The sequence below is a fragment of the Gavialis gangeticus genome, unplaced genomic scaffold (assembly GCF_001723915.1).
Source record: "Gavialis gangeticus isolate Ggan-Ray unplaced genomic scaffold, GavGan_comp1, whole genome shotgun sequence".
NCBI lineage: Eukaryota > Metazoa > Chordata > Crocodylia > Gavialidae > Gavialis > Gavialis gangeticus.
In genome coordinates this window covers 126,762,725-126,780,492 of record NW_017729032.1, presented here as the reverse complement: position 1 = coordinate 126,780,492, position 17,768 = coordinate 126,762,725, and the positions used below count along the sequence as shown (strand labels likewise).

Genomic DNA, 17,768 nt, shown 5'->3' with positions numbered 1-17,768 from the left:
GGGGGGGGGGGGGGGGGGGGTGAAGGCATCTGAGATGCCAGCATACAGTGAATCAATAGGGGACCTCGTACAGAAGTTCAATTCCCTGGTTTAACCTAAATTGATGAAGTCTGAGTGCACATCAATCCAGGTCTATCTTAAACCAGGTTCCACCATTTTAAAATTAGACTATGTGCACCAAACTTCTGTACTGTTACAGGTTTAGACTGGTTTCCAAGCACTTATACCAGTAAAAGTGTAATGTCTGTACCTGTCCCTGGTGTTTACCAGAGCAACAGTCCCCTTAGAAAAACTGGAGAGAATATATATACATATATACTCCAAAAGCACTCTACTCAGGCAAATGCCTTTGTTGTCTGGCTGCTTCAATTTTTCCTGTGGAGTCATTACTGAGAAGACAGATTATATTTGTAAGCTGACTGCATGCACTTATGTCAAAAAGCCACAATAATGTAGGCACTTAAAAAAATTACAGCAGGTAAAGAAATCAGTTGCTAAGAATTTATTAAAGTTTGTCAGGTAGCAGTTTTGTAACAATCTTCATGGCTTCAGTCTACCAGTCTGCCAATAGCTGGGGGAGTATGGCTCATGTTCTTCCAAGATCATGGGAGAACAGGAAGAGACAGACAGATCAGCATCCTCTCTGTTCTGTTTGCCCCACCACTGGCAGCACAAATAGGGCACTAAACTGCTGAAGTTTGTTTTAGGATGAGTGCACGCTGGGTGTAAAGCTAGTTCTTAAACAATTGCCACCTAAATGTGCATGCAGAGACCTGCCAAAGGTGCAGGTAATACAGTTTCTAGCAAAACCTCAGGGTGACTCTGTGTTTCCTGCACCAGATATAATGCAGGACTAAACACAAACCAGCAGAACATATCCTTGAAGTCCTCTCTTCTCTGCAGACATGTGATGCAGCAACAATTCTGACCCAAAATGAAATGCAAATTGGGCTTGTCAGGTAAACACAAAACATTTAGTTCAGTTCCTACAACTGGTGGACGCTGCCATTTGAGAATATTACAAGTCACAATTCAGACTTATTTACTGCAAGCACTACGCAAATCTAATCTTTGCCTGCTTTCCAGATGCAAATTTTCAATTTTTTCACTTTGGAGGCATACAATTGATCCCAAGACCTTTCACACTCGACTCTGCAAAATTATACCAAAATATAATGGCCTTATTGTAAAACAAAAAACAAACATCCCTCTCCCCCATTAAATAACATGTATGTATTTATTTAATCTCATCTTAAAGAAGTACTTACAGTTTAGATAATAATAAGATTTTGAAAGAGAACTGCATTAATCATGAATTTAACAGGCATCTTCACTAAAACTCTGGTAAATTTCATAATCAGAAAGGATGGACAGGCAAAAACAAATCATTTTTAATAATAACATACTTTACAGTTAGATCTCTGGCTAAGAGCCAAGAGCTCCTGAATTCCTAGCCTGGTTCTGCCACTGAGTTGCTACGTGGCAGTAGGCAACGCCTAAGTTTCAAATTTTTGATGCTTTAATTATAGAGGAAGTCAGCTTTGGACATCTAGTAGCTGCTTGGCTGCTGCTAGGAGAGAGGCTAAGACAGAAATAAAATTTAAAACAACAAAAGAAAAGCAGGACAATTTTAACAGACACACAGAGACTTCTGGGGAGGCTTGGGGGTGGCAGGGAATCATTAGAATCTACAAAGCTGAGAATTATGCATTGGTGGGTATCTGTGTCTGGCCTATATATAATGCATCTTATAGCAAGCAGCAGAGCACTACAACAGCAATTGCCATGTCTTGCCAATTGGGCAGAAATGTTTTATTTCACACATCATTTACAACTTGGTGCCCAGATCCAAAAAAGTCAGCAGGCTTCAAAACAGGTAATGAGAAAGAAAGTATTGTTGCTTATACTTGAAAGTTGTATAGCTTTGTGGGTCAGATGCACAGGGTACATGGTCATACTAGACATTGTGTGCCAAGGATTTCAATTATCTTCCCCATTCAACTGAATGCAGCAAAGCTATTTCTCTTTAAATTAGTAAATAATAAGGAAAAGGGAAAAAGAAAAATACTGTGGATCTGACATTTTGGACTGACAAAAGATAGTTATCCTCAGCACTGATTTCATTCAGTATCTCTAATTCTGTTGGTCTCACTTGTCATGCCAGGACATAGAGTAGCAACAGCCCCTTAAACAAATAGGTCTGCAGTTATTTAAAACTCAAAAACACTAAAACCTTAAGTTTACAAACCCTGCTACCACCTTTCTCCTGGCTAAGATGGGGAGGCTAGCCCTAGTTAAAGCAGGTTCTCTCAACTCAATCCTACTTTGTCTTTGCCCACTGCAGACTCAAGATATGTCCATCCTATAAAAAAACACAAGGGAATGTATCTGTACTACATATTCTGGGGAAAAAATGTACTATTGCCAGCTGTGTTAGTTACATGTCACACCAATTAGCACACACAGTGGCTGCAGGAGTCCTTGTCTAATTTATTTTCAGATGCAAAAAGCAACCTAAACATTTTTACTTTGAAAGTACATGAGTAGTGGAGCCTAGATGAAGTGAAGTGTTACTGGAAGTCCATTTTTCTGGCTTCTTATAAACTGGTTAACATTTAACTTATTAAGCCTAAAACTGAAGCAGGGATTTTACCTCAAGACCTGCAAAGATCACCAAAATGGGACAGCAGAACATACAAAACCAATGGCAACACTTGTGGAGAGTATGCCTTACCAAAAAAAAAATATTCTGGGCTGTATAATTTATCCTAGGCACCATTAGCCTAGATCATGACAGTAATACACATTTTTCACCAAATGAATCAACATAACTTTTTAAAAACAATGAAAAGCATGAAAATCTTCTGAGTAAAAATACCATCTCTTCCTTGTAGAAACAGCTTAAGATAGCCTTTAAAATAACCACAGGGCAAGGAAGCAGAAAGTCAAAGATTAAAAGAACCCAGCTGCACATGCAATGTTTAAGGGAAGGAGGAAAGGATGAAGCAACAACAGGATGGAAGGATGGTCAGGAGAGATTTAAGAGTCACCTTCCCAAAACCAATGGGGCTAAGAAACTTTTGGAAATGACTACAGTCTTAAACAAGATGGATACCATAGGACAATGGGAGCCAATCTTTCTGAAAAGTGTGCCTGAATGCAAGGACTGCACCTTCCTCGAGTTCCATTCCAATCCCCCATCCAACCTACTGCTCTGCTTTCTGCTCCCTGGCCAATCTGTTGTTTCTACTATCTATTCTCTGTCCCATGCTCCCTGCCTAATCTGCTGCTTAGTTTTCTGCTCCCTCCTCAATCTGTCATGTGCCACTGATTGGCTGTTCCACCATAGGAGATGGTGACTCAAAATTATACAGCCACTAGAATATCAGACTTTTTACACTCATCGCTATTCGTCTTACTCCTTAACACTTACATTGATTACATTGGTAAAGTAATGATCAAGCATTCATTAATAGAAACAGAAATTTCTTATGGCAAATAAATGCTGTATACATTCTGAGTCATATCAAGGCCCTAACTAGTCAAGTTTAATAAGGTGCTAGTGGAATTGCAACTTTTTTTCTTAACCAAGGCTAAATTCAAATTTGCCATGCTAAGCAGCTAAAAGCAAGTCAACAATATTACTTTACAAGAAAATCTTTCCCACGTTAATTAATTCTAGCTCTTTTTATATATTAGGCTGAACAAATGAACAAATGCAATTGCATTTTTGGTCCATAAGAGCTGATATGGAAACATTTCCATTAGTTGTTTGGAACATTCAGTTTTCCGATCTACGTAAATGTAGGGGAAAAAGTAAAGTGCACACCCTGAAACAGTTTGGCAGTAGAAACAGATTACCTACATCCTCTAGCGTTAAACAAATTTCCTCCACATGCACACCTCATGATATCACTATGATACTGTAACTACAAAATGCAGTCAGCACCTGCTAAACAACCTCTTTATTTTAATCACCTATAAATATTCAAAACTTTTTCACAAATCAATGATGCATATCCTTTTAATAGCTGTCAACAAGGATGGAATGAGTCTTACAGTACACTAAATAAAACATGCAAAACATTACACATATAGTCAGAAAGACTTATTTGCTGCAACAGTGAGGAATTCTGGAGGCATCAATTCAACAGCAAAACTGCCAAATTCCAACTTGCAGGATATTCACAGAACAAAAATGCACTCTGCATCTTGGTCACCAAAATCTCAATAAAAACAGTGAATCTTGACACCTCAAATCTCAGTTCACCTATCCTGGTGAACTGCCAAACACCAGAAGAATTATATATACGCTTATTTAATACAAACTCATCTTTTGTTCCCGAGTGTGTTTTCATCATAGCAAAACAAGAAGTTTGTTTTCTAAAGAATGATTTTTTAGAGAGCTACCTTAGCCCAGTATCAAAACATGTCGTAGGGTGTCTTACTATTTATACTCAAGCAGATAACATACTAGTTCTTATTTAAAACTTAGGGAAATAACAGAAATTCATTTCAGTCTATCATCATCAATAGTTTCAAATTCTTGACAGGAAACACAAGGTAAATATTTCTTTCACTGAAACTTTAACTATGAACATTTATATTGTTAAATTTAAAGCTCTGTCCACAGAGATGCTTATGTTTCTTTCTGCTTTCAGCCAAATAAAGCATAAATGTCTCAAGCCTACCCCAAGCATAGTGGCTAGATTTTAGCCACTTACAGAGAAACTATCCAACCTAGCAGACACAGATGCCAGTCACTCCACAAAGAGAAGCAGCTACCTTAGACCCAAGAGAAGTCAAAAGGCTAAAGGATCTTTGTAACAGCAGATCCACTGGCTTCTCTCCCATGAAGGTGTTATCTCCTTCGGAATTCATTGCCAAACAAGGGGTTTATTTACTCCGGAATTTATCTTGCTCTTGTTTGTGTAATGACTCCACATCACCTCCACTGCTAGGAACCCTGTGTAGACAAAAATAAACTATTTTTCCTAGAGTGACATCCTATACAAGAAAAAACGGTCTTCAACTTTAGTGATGGGGAGGAGGGGAGGGGGGATCTTTTAAGTAATCCGCTCTAATTTCCTTTCAATTAAGATAGTAATAATGACAAAAATATCATGAAGGAGAGGCACTATACTCAGAAATACCTGAAATACCTAAAATACCACAATTACTTTCCCAAAACTGAATCTCAGATTGCACTGCGCAGCATCTACAGGCAACCATATAGACCTGGGGTGAGCAAAATAAGTCCTGCAAGCTAGATCCGACTCACCAACTGATTGCACCTTGCCTGCAGGTTGGCAGCTGCAAAGTCATAGGATCTGTCCTGTGGGGAGCCAGCAGCTCCAGCTGCTGTGTCGTGTTGGGTAGGCGGGCACATCTCAGCCCCAGCCCCAGCTTACACCAGCTCCTGCTGTGTGCTAGAAGCAGCAGTGGGTGCATGCCAGCATCAACTGTGGCTCCTGCTGGGCATTGGGGCAACTGCCTGGGACTGCAGCTGATGTGCTGATGCAGTAGTGTAACCTGTGGACCCAGGTGGACACCCTGATCCCCAGCGGGAACCAGCTGGCTATGTCCACAGCTAATTCCAATATCCACATGGTGCTGGACACTGGGATACTAATCACACTGGCAGTGGAACAGACAGCCCTGAAAGAGGAAGGATGGATGCAAAAAGCATGACTTAAAATGCAGGCCAATACGATCCCTCCTCTCTTGATCCATCCTACATGTTCTTCCCAGGTCCAAGAGGAGAACAGGTTCCATGCAGCTGCTGCTCTCCCCTACAGGCATGTGGGCAAATCCTAAGCACTGATAATACCAGGAGCAGAAAATGTGCTACATTCTGTGAGGGGCTGCAATAAGTTATTTTCCCAAGGGACACAAAGTGGAACTGGGGAAAGAAAAATTCCATCCAAGAGTCACGATTCCTTCTGGCAACTGTTCCTAGGATGTTGTGACCTACTACCAGACCTTCCCTAGGGCTTGGGAGCAAAGGCTCAACCTGTCCCTAACCATAACATTTTGTTTTTAAAGAAATTAATTTGGGTCAGGTGTATTCTGTATTGCAATATTTTCCATGAAATAAAATAAATACTAATCATTGTGAATTCCAGCAATATAAGTGTATTATTTTTGTTAAAACACTTTAAAACACACTAGCTAAACTTAAACTTTGCAAGTATAGAGGGCTACAAGTTGATGGAATTACAATGATTTTTACTAGCTAAAAAAAATTAAAATAAAACAGTTACCACTAACTAAATAATGATGAATGGGGCATTCTTGATATTTTACTCTCTGGAAGGATTTGATAAGCTTGAGCACCACAGTAAAGATGGTATACTTTACTGTGAGAGCTATTAAGGAGCTACCCCTAGGAAATGAATGATACTGCAAATTGTGGACAAGCTGGCTTTCATAGGGCCATTAAAGACGTGTCATTTTCAAGTTGATGCCACTACTTGCACCTCCTGTAACAATTATTCTCAATTTCTTTTCATCTGTCCCATAAAAAATGATTGCTTGTGCTTTACTTAATCCTCCACTTACATCTACTCTATTGTTCGTCTCTTTCCCTTTCATCTTCTCCACATTAATTCCCCACATTGCTTTTGATCTAGCTTTTTGTTTCCTTTTTCCCCCTACAGATTCTTCCTGATGAAGAATTTGCAGCCGTAATGTTGGATCTAATGTGCAGGGTGATATTTTATTGATTCACTACCCCACACCTATTAGTTTTGTACAATGAATAACATTATACAATCATCACAAGACTGGTTGTCTCTGTCTGAATCTTGGATTTAAAAAAATGATTCCACTAAAGTTTAAAAAAATGTTCCACTCTATAGGTAAATATTCATCTTTAAAATATAATTAAAGGAGCACATGCAAACAACTACCAGGAAAAACAAACATTTATTCTTAACAACCTAGAAAACTGTTCTTTGCCATAGTAACACTTACTGGCAAGTTCAGTTAATAGAATAATTGTAACTTTCACTGCTGCTAAATAAAAAACATAAAACTTGTCTGGAAACTGTAATAAATGTCCACAGAAATAAACTTGACTACATTATTTATGTCCTTGCAGGAAGGATGATATTGGTAGGATCAGAAAGTCTTATCTTTGCTGATAAAATCTAACAGTTACAAAAACTGGTATTTGTGTCTACTCAAATAGGTTAAAACCTGTTCAGAAGTTCCAGAAAGAACTTCTAGTTTAAAAGGCCTTTTTTAAGTTTAGCTAATTTTAATATTATGATTTATCACTATTTTAAAGCATTCAATATTCATTTCACACAATTTTAATAAAACATACACATCTTGAACAAGCAAACATAAAAGAAAAAGGAGGCCAGAGGTTTTATGTTATGTATCTTAAACTAACAACATTAAGTAAACTAATTATTTTAAATAGCAGTGGTTTTTGCCTAAAGAAATAAATAAACACTACACAACACAATTGAATCAATCTTTAGTCTCGATCCTGAACAAGAGTAAAACAAATCTCCAAAGTCAACAACCTTGGAAATGATAGTTTTACTTACTGTAAGTCTACAATCCAAGTTATATCAAACTTCTAATCTATAGCATATGCATTGTCAACTCACAAGCATAAGTAATATCCAATAGCTGTTTGCCTTTCCAGATGATATATAGACCATGAGGACTATGTCAGCAGAAACCTACTTGTACAAATCATCAGGTTAAAAAATACAGTCTTGCAACTCCAGATATTCTTAGTTTGGTACTGTACAAAACCTTGACAAGGTCTAAAAAATATACTGACTGCTTTAATATATGCATGTGTTCTACAACCACTGTTGTTTACACAATAAAAAAGTTTCCACTAGTTTGAAAGAGATTACTAATTTTAGCAGTGCTTTCTAAAATAAGTGCAAAACCAGAAAATCTGAAGTGTAACTAAATATGTATCTTTATGCATTATATAGATACTTTTATCATTCACTTGATTTTCAAAAGTGGAAATTTAAAAAATCTAGTTTTCAAAAATAATCTGCATAAATTAAGTACTACACACAATACTTCCACTGCAAACATGAGAAATATATGCTTTAATATAACAGTGGTTTCAACATCTTTAATTTATTATAAACCTCCATAAATAACTAGACTGATTACAGAACAATTACCAATACATCAAATAATTTTAAAAGACCTTGGTTGTCTTTCACTGTATACAGTAATAGACTGTGGTGTAACCAAGCATAAGCATGTCCAAAGTTAACACAGAAACTAGATTTAGTTTCACAATGGGACACAGCAGCACAGCTCCCACACTAGAATCCTGGGTTAGGCACCTGAATTTACCACGTTATTGACTGAGGAGATTTTGGGGCCAAAGATATCCACAAAACTCAACAGGCTGAGTGGAGAGCCACCTCTTTTACCTAGTAAGAAATGTTGAAGAGAGGGGTATATCCCAGTTCTTCTTCACAGACCTCTCCCTGCATCAAATCAAGCATTTTAGAAATGGAAGACCAACTTCTATTCCCACAAAAGGTCCCTGCTCACCAGGCTATATGTTGGTCTGGATGGAGGTATTTCTACACCCTCCTGATGAAGCTGAGGCACTGTACAGCAAAGGATAGTATATTCATAGGACTTCAGAGAGCACAAGAGGAAGGAAGCATGACTCTCTAGGCTAGTAATGAGAGACTCACCTGGGAGAGGGTAGTTTCAAGGCTGTGGTCCATGCTTGCAGGACTGCTTTTGGATTTTGCATTAAATAGTTATTGGATAAAATGCAAAAACAATTCTGGAGCATGGACCGAAGCTATTATCTCCGCAATCTCAAGTAACAGACATCATTACTGAACTAGACATGCAACTAGACAATTTCCTCTTGTGCTTCCACTCCATCCAGCACTGTAACTGCACCTTTGTTCCTGCAAAGTGGCACGGCTTTATCAGAGCAGCATAGAGTACCCCCATCCCTGGCTAGCCTATGATTGGCAGGGAAATGGAAGGTAAGAGATGTGGATGTGAACACTCTCCTGCTAAAGAATGCACTCAACTCACAGTTCCCAGTTCTTGGGTGTTTGCTATAACCACTATGTTTCTAAAGTGGGCAGCAGCACTACTAGTTGCTTCTCCCTCCATGTTTTTAACAGAATTCACTGCAGCTGTCAGTATGTTAGTCTTAATGCTGTCAGCATGTGTTACTCATGGTCTGAGCATGATTATTGGACCGGCCCACCTAAAAACTTAAGCATAAGATGGGTGTCCAGGTGTCAGATACCCAGACCTGCTAAACTGGTAGCCGGAGGAGAATTCTCAGCTATTAGGAAACTTCAATGGTCAAAACTGGGCCATCTACAGCCTTTCACGTGATTAGATATGGAGTGTGAAGATTATTGGTTATTCATTATTTGTATTATAGTAGTGTCTGGAGGAAAAGCCCAATAGTGGTTAGACAATGAACAAATACATACACAAGACACAGTCCGTGTCCTAAAAAAAGCTTTAAATCTAAAAGATGAAAGTCAAATAACAACCGCAAATAGACAAGCAAAAGATAAGCAAAAGATAAAATGAGAGGATATGGGTTACCATATAACAAGCAGCGATCACAGCACATCTGCTGCCTAATCAGTGTTGAGTTTTTTTGCAGACATCATGATAGAAAATATTTTTATGAAGGAACTGAAGGGAGAGAAGCTGGCTTTGCAAATATTGATAAAGTAAGTATGGATATGGTGTCTGGCCAATCAGTGGGCGTTATAGTGGAAACATTTGGAACTTCTGGGTTTATTTAATAAGTTTTATAGTTTAAATACAGCTAAAAGAAAAAGAAGTGGGGAGGGAACCCCCTTCACTATAGAGATTAGGAGATGACAAGAGACCCAAACAGCTTTTGTTCTCCTCTGTACAGAAAAAAACTGTGCTTACCTAATTGCATCTGCTTTCAAAGCAAACATGTTCACCACTTCACAGTGCTGAGATTTTCCATTTCCTCAGCAACTGGGGGGCACACCCAAACTTGTCTGTTTGCAGACTAAAAGGTCTCATGTGTAGGAAGAATCAACCAGAAAGGGTGCTAAAAAAGCTGTAACTAACACCAAACAAGCTAAAACTGTACAGTGCATTTTTATAACTATACTGAAATAAGAGCCATCTCTTAGAAGACTATTAAAAATATTTTCCTCTACTCAGTGTTAAAAAAAAAAAAAAAAAAAAAAAAAAAAAATCAATAAACTAATTTAAATCACTCAACCAGATTTTGTTTTCAAAACAAAAGTTACACACATATACTCTGAAAACAGATTGAGTTAGGTAAGCACATTTTTCTATTTTCACAGGAAGCAGCAAAAGTCATTTGTGTCTACTGTCAATTCCTACTGTCAACAGCAAAGAGCTTTTACTTTTTATATAGCAGTAGTTTAAAAATACCTATCTAAAAAAATCTCAAATCAAGGAAGCCGTGAAGGTTTCCACTATAACATCTGTTGATTGGCAAAATAAAGATACACACCTACTTTTTCAATATACATATCAAATGCGTCTACCTACCTTTCTCAGGTAGGTGAAACAGCCCTCATTTGAGGAGCTTCCTTGTTGTAAGTAATCTGAGGCTAGATACAGACATACGGGAAGGTGAGGGGGAGGTCAGATAGTATTAGAAATGGCCACCCAATCTAACTTAGTTTGCCCAGGTGCTGCTCTTACACTTAAACAGATCTCCCCTCCCCCCCAACCCCACTTGCTCCCCAACCTGTACTGCAAACCCCACTAGCCCCCCAATCTCCCCCAATCCAAATTTATCTTAGGTGGCCATTTTTAACCCAGTCTAACCCAATTCAGACGTACAAATAGTGTAAGAAGCAGTATACGACTGGGGAATGAATGGCAGTGTTCAGCATTACGAGGAACTGGGCAATGCAATTTTTCAATGTGAAGGAATTTTAGGGTCATGTAAGCCTGGAGAACCCTTCCACCAAAGGAGCTATCAGTTCAGAGAATCACAGAAAGTTAGGGTTGGAAGGGACCTCAGGAGCCTGTCTAGTCCAACCACCTGCCCAAAGCAGGAATATCCCCAACTAGATCATCCCAGTCAAAGCCTTATAGTTTCTAGTTATCTAGCCAGGCCTTGAAAACCTCCAAGGATGGCAATTCTGCCACCTCTCTGAGTAACCTGTTCCAGTGCTTTACTACCCTCCCATGAGAGAGCTCTTCCTAATATCTAATTTAAACTTCTCATGTTGTAACTTGAGACGGTTGCTCCTTGTTCTGTCTGTTCCCCGAACACAACGTTTACTGGGTTTTATTTAAAATTTGGATATTTGATCATACTGTAGCTTAGCATATAGCAGGAAACAGAAACTGTTTCTGTCCATGTGGTGAATATTTTTCTGGCAGACTGAGTTTTGACACTTCTAAGATGGAGCCTTTGGCAGTGGTGACTTCTGAGAGGGAATTTCAGCTGACTCACTGGGGAAACGTTTGATGCCTTTTACACTTCTCAGCCTGAAGATACAAAACAGAGGAGGGTGTATCTTTAAAAATGCAGTAGTTCTTCTGAAACAGCACTCAATACCAGAAAAATCACAAAATAAATAGTTTAATATTATATCTCTCATCACATTTCTGCTGTTTTTCTTCTTCTCAGAGTACAGACAAAAGACCAAATTAAAATGCGACTTCTTTTAAGGAATGAAGACACAGTAATTTTGAAGAATTGCCATATGCCTTTACTAGATTTTTGGTTGTTCTGTTACTAACACTTATCATTTCAAAATTCATCTTAAACAATTGGTATGTGGAAAGAAATGTAAATTTTAGGCAACAGAGTGAGACTGAATGAAGAAGTCGGAAACTGGACGGTAATGGAAGTTTCAAGAATTTAATTTAGATTGAATAATGGCGGCCTGTCTTGATCTGACTGATTTAAAAAGTAGGCCAAAGGGTGTTATGCCTTACCTGATCTCTATTATTTTAGCCTGAATCATCATGCATTCCATGGTTAGAGGGCTGGCTGTCTCTATTTAAATAAACCACTGTTTAAAACTATCACAAATTTTACACGTGGAGTCACACGATGGCAAAAGCTAAAAATTGAAAGAAACTTGTGTTTTCCTCAGTTTGGCTCACTCTTCAGCCACATAGTCAGATACACTTTGGCGGAAGTACAACTGAGATATGTGCCTAAAACTGTTTCCCAGCCAGCGTGCCATGGCACAAAAGTGTGTCATCAGAAATGAACATGTCTGCCGTGGAATTTGGCCATGGCAGTGAACTACAATGAGCTACAATACGTATGAGGATGGGGAATGCCTTAACTGGTGTGCCACAGAAAAAATTTATTAATGTAAGTGTGCCTTGGGCTGGAAAAGTTTGGGAAACACTGGCCTAAAAGTTTCTTCTTACAAGCAGAGGAGGTAGAAGTATTGAAAGCCTCAAATTCAGGAGGCTGGAAATTCTTCCTGCTCAGTGAGGGGAGAATCTTGTGTCAAATCTAAAAGAGGATATAAGCCCTTTAAGTCAAATCAAGTAATGTTCCCTTTATGATCCAGCACAAACTATGTCCCCTGTGCAAGACTGCCTCCTGGTGAGATGCCCAACACCAAAAGCTGGTGGCTGTTTTATATATTCTTTGTCACGTCCTGCTGAAACCATAAAGAGAATTCCACTAAACTTGTTAAGAAAATTAGAAGAAAACCTTTTCTATTATTAAACATAACCCAACCTGGACAGAACCAATCTTTCCTCGCTCCTTGGATTCAAGCCATGTCCATGTGGTGAATATTTTTGAGGTGCTGAATATACACTGTTCACACCATGCACAAGTTCTTTACTATCATGTCACCTAGATGATGAGGAGTACTGACTCTGACATTAGGCAGCCTAATATGGTTTCCACACAAGCTGTTCTTGCTGTCATTTTGATGTTTTTCCTGTATTTTAGGAGAGAGCTCATCTTTGATACTGGAGATGGAAAATTATTGCTTATGTGTGTGACCAATTCCAAATATTTTGTTTGAGTTTCTTCTCTTCCACATGTTATAGGGCTTATGGATTGTGGGATAAGTACAGTATATGGGGTCCAAGGGCATACACTTAACTAGGAAAGGCATTATACAATTACCCAGATTTTACAAGATTATCTGTAGATTTTTTTTTAAATGTTCTTCAGAAAAATACTGAAGTCTGGAATTGCTGCTACTACTTATGCAGACAAACTTCTGATGGGCTTTTCTTATGGGACAGGCCTTTGCATTATTTCCTGTGGAAGTAGAAAATCACCATAGTGAAGAGAGGCTGCCAGGGGTGTACTTAAACCCAAGTTTTCCAATGTTTTCAATAATATATATACATACTTTTTCATCTGATTATAAAAAGGAATTGTTTTCCTAAAATGCTTTCCAAGAAAATCACAATGGCTAAGTACAGACATTCATGTGTGTTAAGGGAAAGTTAAATTGGTTCAAAATGGCTGTCCAATATCAGGTAATTCAGGGTGGGAGGGATAGCAGGGGCCTGGGAGTTCAACAGGTTGGAGGGGATCAGGGGTCCGCCAGGCTAGGCAAGGCAGGTACAATCTGCAGGTGGAGCAGGCATGACCTGCAGGTGAGGTGGGGGTGGGGATACAGGCATGACCAGTGGGTGGGGTGTGGGGGCAGGCAGAACCCACAGGTGAGGTAGGTGGGCAGCTACAACCCCCATGGGGTTTTGCTTTTGCTGGGGTCCAGGAGTGTCTGGCAGGGTCCATGGGAGGGTATGGGGGTTTTAGCCCCCTGTCCCCCACAGTGAACCTACACCCCACCCCCCCTGTGCCTCCCCATTCCAGGACTTACTTGCTCAGCTCTGGCAGCAGCAAACACTGATAAAAGTGGCTGCAAGCAGAGTGACTTGTAGGATGGGGTTGAGTGGGCTAGCTGGGTTGGGGGCAGTGGTGGCCTTAGGGTTGTTGGGGCCCTGGGCAAGAGAGTCATTTGGGGCCCCTTAGAGACTTAATTTTGATAACCTATAAGCAACTTGGACATTTTCTATTTCAATTTCACTTTGCCCTATCCATGAAACTGCCATGAAAATATCTTAATACAATATTGATAATACAAAGAAAGAGTTTTTAAATATTGAGGTATTTTCTAGGTTCATTCTAGGTTCAAAATTTTGGGGCCCCAGGCAATTGCCTGGTTTGCCCTTCCCTAAGGTCACAATGGTGGTCCAAAAAGTAGCCCAGGACAGGTTGGGGGGGGTGGAGAAGGGGAAACAGCAGCTTTGGGTCTGGGGCAGTGGCTGGGTTTTCCCAGCCCCAGGGCTGCACAGGGGAAGTGGATAGAAGTTCCTTGCACCAGCTTGACCTAAATCAAATAAGTCTGATACTATACAGATCCAGGTTCATCTTAAACTGGGTTCTGCAATTTTTAGACCAGTCTGTGTGCATGGAACTTTTGTACAATTACAGGTTTAGACTGATTGCTGGTTACTGAGACTGGGTCTGTAAGTGTAAGGTGACTACCGTGACAGGCTATGTTTAAATTGGGCGACCATTTTGATTTAATCTCCCCAGTGTCTGTACTTAGCTAATGATCTTGGTAAGTGAGACTATAATAACTAACTCGGCCTTGGTGAGGTCACAGCTGGAGTACTGCATCCAGTTTTGGGCTCCACAATTTAAAAAGGATGTGGAAAAGCTTGAGAGAGTCCAGAGAAGAGCCACACGCATGATCAGAGGTCAGGAAAACAGACCTTACTTCCTGCCCTTCAGGTGGGGGGCTGGACTTGATCTTCCGAGGTCCCTTCCAGCCCTAATGTCTATGAAATCTAATGTAGAAATTACTCAAATTAAAGCACCCTCCAAATTCCTTCATAGGTTTGTTACATTATGTTGGACATTATATAAACTGTCAGTCTATATCTTAAAAAACTGAAAGCCAGTCCCCCTATCAGAGTACAACACAGAAAGAGCAGAAACCTTAACATCACCTGTCAAATGTATAGAGAACAAACAAATAAAAAATATCCCACCAATGATAAAAAATGCTTTATATTCTATTTCCAGCTGCAAAATTAGTTCTAAAATTAAGATCCATTCAAACTACTACAAAAGGATTCCTTGGTTCTGGAAGCCTGCTAGTAAAATTAAGATTCCTTTTGTCGTTTTTTTAATTTATATTTTGAATTTTAACACGGGGGAAATCACGTCTACATAGTCCTTAGGCTTCTCGACAGCTGCCTGTGCAAATGACGTGGTGTACATATCTGTTAAAGGGCAGCAGACAAGTGAGGCAAAATTCCTATTGCATGGAGCCCAAGGTTATCTAAACCTGAGAGTTTGTTTATAGAGCAGATATTTTCTCATAAAGCCCAAGCGGTGTAACTAGAGAATGGATGATAGAAAAAAAATACTAAGAAATTATGATTTCCACTGACTGAAGCCACATTTAAAAATATTACGGCTGGCATTAAGCTACACTATCAGGCTCATATTTAAGAGCAAATAAGTGCATCACCATGGACCAGATGTATTAATATAAAATTATCGTGAACTTGAGGTAGTAAGATGCTTATAAAAATGCAGTCTGTCATAACAGAGTCAGATTTTAGCCATATAAAATAACTACTTAACTGATGTAATTTTATTCAAAAACTATATAAATATATCCCCTTCATTTCTCTCTCTACACATACACACACAGAGCATACGTTTGCGTGTTCTTACATAGACAGAGAGATATTTGCTTAAAGCCATACAAGAATAATAAAGTCTATATTACAGGCTCGTATCCAACACTTCCCTTTTCTTTCCAATCAAATGGTTCCTAGAATACCAGTGTTAATTCAAATTACTTGGCATTTAAAACAAGATACAGAGCTCCACAAACCGGTCAGTCGCTGATGGATGTCAAGCAATGAAAACTGACCCAATTCTGAAAGCTTTATTTATGCAAGGAGTACTTACCCATATAAGCCTTCTCATTCATTCAAACCCTACAATAATTGAAGCCAATGTGACTATCATGTGGATTAAGAGCTATTCACATAAGGGTGCAGTATCAAGTCATACAGTAGTACGCACAAATATACTAAGCACATATATACAAAGTCATGTAATATAATTACGAGGTAAATGCTGAATACTGTCTTACTCCACTATACTTTCAGAAAAACAATCTAAAGCTTTTCTTAAATTAAAACTCAAGTCTTAAATTTTCCATCAAGGTTGACTCGGATAAAAAAATTCTTAAGAAGAGCTGCAAATCAAAGGAACATGAGGAAAGGAAGTTCATAGATTTATTTATTTTATTACTAAGTCTTTGTCACCCACAATTCAGCTAAACTTCTGGTGAGAAGGAAGAGAGGATAAAAGACTTACAGAAGAGTAGTGGCTTTATGGGAAGTCATAATCCCATGTACAAAGGACAGCATGGAAGAAAGCATGGAAATATTTGTTGGAGAAGCAGGCATCAAGTCGGGCACCCCAACTGGAAGGGAAAGCTAAAAGTGAAAGGACAATGGATAGCTTTCTTCTCCCATGGTAATTATTTTTTCTACAAAAGTGACAAAATCTTTACAAAGCATAATGTCAGTGATGGGGGGGAGGGGAAGACCTAACATGGTAAGCAGCTTTCAGACTAGGTCCCCAATTAGCAAAGTTTGGATTCAGATTTCCTTAAAGCTGATACTCATGTTAGGCATCCTGGAAGTCTGGATGCCAAGTTCCAGTTCCAGTCCTGGCCTTTTTCAAGTCTAAATATTCAGGGTTAGTATTAATTTGTGTAATTTAAGAAAACTCAGAAAAATGCTATTGTTCAATATTTGTAATCAGGAGGCTTCTTCAATATTATGCATTATTTTTTGGATTAGTGTTCTTGTTAGAAATAATCACCAAAAAATTAGAAAAGAACTAGATTTTGAAGAAAAAAAAAGAACAGTGGAAATGATGCTGTCCATCTCTCTTATAAGAACAATCAATGACAAATCTTTAAAAAATTCTGAATTACTTCTGAAAACCTGGCTGCCTAGGAAGGCAGTCCAGCTGCAGAGCCATCCCAGCTCTGCTGCATGCCCAGGGGGTGGCAGGATGCACCACAGCCTGGTGGTGCAGAGCAGGCGCAGGGCAGGCTGGGTGGAGACTGTGCCCCGGTTCCAGCTAATCCGCTCCAGTGTGGGCGAGTCCACAGTGGGCGCGGGGTTGTGCTGGAGCTGCACTCTGTTGGTGGCAGTGGGGATGCGTCATGGAGTGTGTGGGCTCTAGGCTGTTGTGAGGTGGGGACAGGTGCTGACCAGCTCAGAGGGGTGCACACGGGGGCTCGCATGCACACCCCATCATACTCACAAACTCTCCCCAGCAAACCCAACAACTATACCCTTCCCACAATCACACACCCTACAAACACCAAACCCACACACACCCTCCCCCACACCCTCCACAAACCCCACACCCCTCCAAACACACACCCTTGCCTCTGGAGATAGCCCCACTCACTGCGAGGTGCACCCTCCACACATACACACCCCATACCCCCCCCCCCCCCCTCCCCTTCCATATATCCCACAGCCCCCCACAAACCCCATACCCACCCACACAGCCCCACAATCCCACCCCCACATACCCTCATACCCACCCATCAACATCCACACAAACCCCCACACCCCTTACACACACAAAGAGCCCCCAACAAACCCACCCATCTATGCCCCCCATCCCTCCACCTCCCTCCCCCACAATATACAGGAGTAAGACTTCATTTTAAACTATTATGCAATCACCTCTATGTATACTACACAAA

The 17,768-nt window shown here is 39.7% G+C and overlaps 1 protein-coding gene and 1 long non-coding RNA gene across 2 annotated transcripts in view; one reads left to right on the top strand and one right to left on the bottom strand.

Moving 5' to 3' along the window:
• The window catches only part of LOC109302718, a 9,762-nt gene extending 1,838 nt beyond the window's left edge, over positions 1-7,924 (top strand). The window contains exons 2-3 of the long non-coding RNA XR_002098902.1: positions 5,752-5,873; positions 6,660-7,924. This is a non-coding gene — a long non-coding RNA (uncharacterized LOC109302718). The remainder of the gene's footprint in view (positions 1-5,751; positions 5,874-6,659) is intronic.
• PCCA (propionyl-CoA carboxylase alpha subunit) overlaps positions 1-17,768 on the bottom strand; it is a 569,837-nt gene that overhangs the window by 126,310 nt on the left and 425,759 nt on the right. The window lies entirely within an intron of this gene.